The 6,773-nt window shown below is 37.8% G+C and overlaps 1 pseudogene; it reads right to left on the reverse strand.

Moving 5' to 3' along the window:
* Nucleotides 1-708: 708 nt before the first annotated feature.
* Nucleotides 709-1,363, reverse strand: LOC147627723 (uncharacterized; annotated as a pseudogene).
* Nucleotides 1,364-6,773: the final 5,410 nt, after the last annotated feature.

A 6,773-nucleotide genomic window follows, 5' to 3' on the forward strand; every position in this document is an offset into this window, starting at 1 on the left:
TAGGCGGATACTACGTACTTCACATCGTCTCATTAACTGAGTTTGGAGCACAAAAACTATAGGGAGCATCTACAATGGACAAAGTGTAAGGACTTGCTATGACAAAAGTGTTCATGTCTTCAAATCTGCCTTCATGAACACACAAATGAGTTGGAGATTCCTCTACATCATCAAGAATGAAAAGTGTGAGATCAGGAGTGATTTCAATGCTTTGGGGCTATTGTCTCCTCCTCCTCTCTAGACTACAACAGGAAAGAAATTTTTCAAAGTCAAGAGGAATTTGCTTGATGGTGGCAACCCATGGATCTTTGTTCTGAAAAAACCAAGCAAAATGTGAGAGGTGAAAAAAAAAGGTTTGTTAAACAAAGCTGAAAGAAAGATGAACAATTCACCGTGTTACCAAATAACAACATGTACTTCTCCAACACTTGGGGTCTGCTTGAGTCTAGATGGTAGAGCACTACCTCATCCTAGTTAGAGAAATTCAACTTTTCAATCATTATTCTCTGCATGTGAAGCATGGTTTTTTGCCATAGACAACCAAAGAAATTATAGCTGATGAAACAAGTAAAACTTCAAAAAACAAAAGAGTCAATTTAACAAACAAACCTTTCAAATTATTCTCCTTCTCTCGTTTGCTCTAGAGAGATGATTCCACCCTTCACACATGAGAGAACTGCAATGATCAATGATTTCTCACGAATTCTTTTACAAATGTCTCCACACTGCTATCTTCATTTCTTCGGGAATGGGCTTTGGTGCTTCATCACTTAAGGCACCTTTGCCTTTGGAAATTGCAAGCAACTTGCTAAACTTTTGACCTTTTAACTTTCCCTCCTCACGTAGTTGAAAAATATCTTCTTTTAGATCCCAAATTTCTCAATCACGAGGCAAGCTGAAAATGGTTATCATATTGTTTCACATTGGGCTTATAACTTGCTCCATGACCACCTTTCTTTTTTAATTCAAGATTGCACTTTTCACGAAGTGCAGCTTGAAACTTGTCATCAATTTTCTCACCATGATTCAAGGAATCAATCCACTCATTATGAAAGAACCTTATCTTTTGAATGAAAGTCATTTCCATTCAAAAGTCTAAGTCAATATTATGGTCAAGGGCAAGCACCTTTGCCTCCTCATTTGTTAAACCAGCATACACCCAACACATTGTCATTTTGTAAGTTTCAACATGCTCATATTCGGCAGTAAGCTCTTACTTGGCAAGCAAAGAATGAGTGCTCCCAAGAATCCAATATCTATAAGACTCAGCATTGGCCTTAACCCATGATTCCTTATTAGGACACTGTTGTCTATCCACTAAAACAAGCAAGGGTAACACAATGGCATTCAACTTGTTTTTCATTTTGTATTTTATAAACATGATGTTCACAACAGCAGCGCGAACCTCTAAGGGTCTTCTTCCTGCAATGGGGATCCACTGGTGGATGCTCAATCACACTTATGCGCAAACATATAGGCAAAGGATCCACCATGTTTTTTTTCTTGACCCTCTCTCTTAAAACATTGAAAGAGCTTAAATCTCTTGTGTCGAGTAAGGGGGCACCAAGACCAGATGGAACAATATCTGATTCAAGAAGAAACTTAGAGTCCTTTGATTTACTTGACTTTTTGCTTCATTTCTTGCCTGTGTGATAGGGGTTTGCATCAATGGAGAGGGGGAGAGTTCTTTCTCAACCTCCTCAATCATCACTTGAAGAAATTGACTCTTCTTCGTCCTCTCCTTCCTCTTCGATGTAGTCACTTGAAGAGTTCTTATCTAAGCCAAAAAAAACCCCTCTAGCACCTCATTGTAGGCTCTCCCAAATGTTTACAACCAAAAAAATTGAAATCAATGATATGTTTTAAAAAAAAGAGACAAAAGTTCAAAAGAGAATGAGAAAAGTTTAGTTCTTACCAAGCCTCAAGTTTGCATTGCATCGATCATCAAGTTTTTTGTGCTCAAAATATTTATTTCATCCATCTCAAAGTCCTTCAATAAAACAAGAATAGCAAAGCAAGTGGAGTCATCATGCTCAATAAGAAAATATATCCTATTTTTACTTTTGTGCTCTTGCACTTTCTTGATGCGTCCAGCAAAAAGAGTACTTGTTAGAATCACTTGAAGGTCCTTTGTGTTTTGTAACAATAAAAAAAAGGGGTTGTTGAATCAATTAATTGCCTATGCTCCCCATGACGCCCAAAGCAGAGTGTCCAAGCATGCTCGTACTTGTTTTTGGCGAAACTTTATCCCATATGTCTTTTTCTTGAGAGATTTGAAGGGTATTTGCTTCTCTCACAGATGCTAGGTCTTGACTTTTTCCCTTTCTAACCTTTGGCGATTCTCTTTGGTGTGCTGAGTCATTGGCTCGCAAGGGAATTGTTCAACAGCAAGAAGCTCGTAATGAGAATAACGAGATGGACTTTCAAAAAGCCTCGTTACTTCAAAACCCAAACTCCGTGGTGCAGGAACCAACTGAAAAGACATTTGTGCACCCGAGTGTCCCCTCCTTGAGCTTGAATCGGGTTGAGGTTGCACATAAGCTTGCCTTGAAGTTTTAGACTTCTTGCTTATATGAAAAACTTGAGATTGAGAAGCCATGACCTATAAAAAAAGAAACAACCATGGCGAAAAGCTAATCATGGATTCTAGAATCCACTAGAGAGGACAAAAGAAGTGATCATCTCAAAACTAGAATCCAAAAATAAGGAAAAACTTGAGATTGAGAAGCCATGACCTGCAAAAAAAGTAACAACTATGGCTAAAAGTTAATCATGGATTCTAGAATCCACCAGAGAGGACAAGAGAACTGTCTGGAAAAACTAGAATTAAAAAATAGTAGAGAGAGGAGTGGGATTCTAGAATCTTGCAAGGCGGGGTGGTTGATAGTGCATATAGGTTAGTGTAGGTAACCGGGTTTTTTCGGTAGTACAAAAATCCGGGGTCAACTGCAAGGGAGTCGGGGCAATGTATGTGGAGCGTGTGATAGTGTGGATGAAACCATTCTTGGGATCCCTCAAGCCCCATCTGCACAGCTGAACTCAAAAGCTTCAAAGATTCAATAAAAAAGCTCAACATGGGTAACCAAACTTCAATGTAGCTGTATGTGATCATGCATAGATGCGTGTGATCTTGGGCATCAAACCTTCAAAGAATCAAACCTTCAGAGCACCAAACCCTCTAGCAAACTCTAGCATATCCCCCACCAAACAAAAAACACACATGCAATCCGCCTCTCTCTACTACAATCCCCTCCCTTAGTGAAAGGAGATGGTTCTTCGCTCCCCCATGGTACGGCTGTTTTGGAAGCCACACGCCACACAAAATGAAGAGGCCGGTTCTTGCACGGTCGAGAGAAGAGGCGATGATAGCCGAGAGAAGCGTAGATCATCTCATGTCTATAGCCCGCACATCAACAAGAGAAAACCAGCACGCTTTTGTGGCCAAAATTTTTGAGAGAAGAAGAGAAGGTGCAAACACAAAACACAACAAGAATGCTTGAGAGAAGAAGAGAAGGTGCAAACACAAAACAAAACAAGAATGCTTTGTCCCACTGCGACTACTTGGAGGAGCTGATAGCTCAAGGTGGTGCGAGAAATCACAACACAAAATATAGGGTCGTACATCTCTAGGGCGGCTCCAGTTCACAGCCATGCTCCAGCCAATATTCATCAGATCATGATCATTTTCATTGTAGTACTCCGTGGTACACTAATTAACAAGATACACACAACACAATCAAGGTGATTAAGTACTGAAATGTTCTGAATGCATGAAGTGTGAGGGCATCCCGTGCCATGTCATCAAGGATCTTTGTTAATTTTCCTAACAGTCATAACAATCCTAATTTGAAAATCACCATCATTCAAAACATCATCGGAGAATGGCAAGGCAACCGTTCTCTACTTACAACTGGATAACACTAGCAGAGAAAAGAAAAACCAAGTTCTCTTTGCGTACTTGAATATGCTGGTGCAAAAGAAGATATTCAAGAAAGTCAAGCTTGGGTTTTTGTTGGTGGGACACACACATGACCAAATTGACCAGATGTTTAGTAGATTCTCAATCAAATTGGCAAAGAAAGGTGCATTTGACCTTCCACAGATCTTCACCTTATTAGAGGATGCATATTTTCCCAAGCCCTTCATCAAAATCATGGAAGAAACATATGATTTTAGATGCTTTGCAACCAGCGAGGCCACTAACATGCCATCATTTGTATATCTCAATGATCATAGTTTTCAGCATCAATTTAGAATTAAGCAAGGGGAGGAACATACTCTCATGTGGTCCTAAAAATACTCAAACTCTGAAGATTGGTTGTGCTAGCTGAGGGTTTGAAGTTCTTACTATTTGTTCCTTAGTGAAAAATTACACGAGCAAACTACTCTCTACAACAAGCGAGACACAAAAAGCTAAGAAAGAAAATCGCTCTATTGATTTTCTACAATGCTTGAACGAGATCAAGGAGACAATACATGCTACACGTGTATTTTCCAGCAGCGAGCTTGGGAGAGTTTTTTTGCAAAGCTAGTTGAAGAGTTCAGGGAGATGACACATTTCAGCCAACATGCATTCGTGTGGCATGAGAGTGGCCTTAGTGAAAGGAGTGACAATGACGTAGCTAATTGGTGTGAGCGATGCGCCAATTTTAGCAAAGTTATTATTTCTTATTCATGGAGAAACAAGGGAAATGTATGTTGGTCCCAGGAAGAGTAGAAAGCATCCGACAACAAGAGAAAGAAATGTGGGAAGGAAATGTAAATGAGCTAAGTGAAGGCACAATGATCGTGGTTCTTGCTACCAATGATGGAAATGATACTCCATTTTGGCTTGCAAGAGTCACAAAGGTTTTCAAAGAGCATGATGTATTGAATATTGAGGAAGTGCATTGGTATCGGAATACTAGAGAAGATCCATTGAAAGGCAAGTACAATCCTGAGATGCTGAAACAAAGCAGAAAGGGGAAGAAAGCAAGAAGTTGTCATCGTGTAGACACGCTCAATCTAGAGGATGTAGAAAACCTTGTGTATGGGTTTGATTTGAAAAAATATGGTCACTTGCACAAGACAACTGTAGAGATATTGAAGGAAAAGGTCAAAGATCTCTCTTAGTTGTTGCAAGGAGAAGTATTTGTTTTCTGTAATTATTGTAATGTTTTTTGTACTCAAATTTTCATGAAATGTGATGGTTTTGGTTTGCTCCAAATCAAGTCTTTTTTTGAGAGTTCTCTTGATTTAAGTGATTAAATTCATTCTAAAATATCTGAAATCTAAAAAGATAACAATATTATTAATTTTTTAAAGCCCACCTACATAAAAAGTGATTTATTTCAAACAATCTCTAAATAGTAGTCCTTTTTTATGTTTTTTGGCAAAATGGACTTGAGTAGTCGTTTGCACAATTTTTTTGTCATTTTTATAACTCGATGTTTATATATATATATATATATATATATATATATATATATTCATAAAAATGTACACACTGACATATTCTTTTATTACCATCCATACACATTTGATATGTGAGTTCTTAAAAAAGTGAGGCCCTTGGACATTGCCATTGATGTCACATTAATCATCATTATATGGGTAAGTGGTGGAGCATTAAATGTAGCAAGTTTCAATTTCTCTCTCTCTCAACAATTGTCTCATGGGATTAAACATATGAGAGGTGGAGCTATATCTTGGCACATCATGGGTAGCATACTACCACATGCTTGTAGCCACATTTCTTATGCTCAATTACATATGATTCACCATAAATATCATTCGATATTACTAGTAATGAAAAAGTACATAACATCGAAATCCACCATGGCTAACGTAAAATACCCATGCATCACAAAGTAAAACATCTATTATAAGTATAAATGTAAAAGGAATTAATAGTATATCTTAGCAAATAAAAAAGATAATTGAAAAAGTCACCACACCTACAACATGGTCTAATGGGGGTGAAATTTTCTCGATAAAGTGAGCAATACTCTAATGAGCTCCTTTGACCTTAGTCTCCAGAAAGCCACCAATACTCTTATAATGTTGATTTCTTCTTGTGTCCATCCAATATCACGAGTGTAGTTATAGAATGCTTGGGAAATATCTATGAGCAAGAGACCCAAGTCGTAGAATTTCTTAGAAATACCTTTGACTTCACACAATATATATGGCTAACACCATTGCATAAATTGTTTATTTTCCTCTGCCTTGGAACTCTAAATTGTTTATTTTCCTCACATTGAGTGTGCATGCTTGCTCGCTCTGCAAGAATCAAGTGTCTTAATATCTCTAGATCTTTTGGTGGAGCATATCTAAACTGCTAATACGTGTTTTGATCATACAAGTACCACCTCGAGCCTTCACTTTCCAAAGTGGCTATTTCTTTGTCTCTATGTTTGAAAGCTTGACCACCTTAAGACCTGCCATGTCCAAAGATAGATAGCATTGGATAATGGAAATGTAGTTCAATTCCATTTATGAAGAGACTTTCCAAATCATCCCTCTCAAAGGTTTCATAAAAACATGGAAAGTTTGCTTAGGCTTCTAATAATTTTCTTGCAACTAAATAACATAGGTATTACACAAGTCAAAGATGTATCCCCACAATTGAGAACCTTAATCTTAATCACACCATAAATTTTTTGGGTCGTCTTCGATGCTTGGAAGCCATCCCAATACTGTAATCAATAATAATAAAGTCTTACATTACAAAATTCTGTTGAGACCTTATATTGGAGCTTGACAAGCCTTACAAACAAGCTTGTACATTTTCT

This window comes from Cibotium barometz, chromosome 20, assembly GCF_041138505.1.
Source record: "Cibotium barometz isolate CiBa-2024 chromosome 20, ASM4113850v1, whole genome shotgun sequence".
Taxonomy (NCBI): domain Eukaryota; kingdom Viridiplantae; phylum Streptophyta; class Polypodiopsida; order Cyatheales; family Cibotiaceae; genus Cibotium; species Cibotium barometz.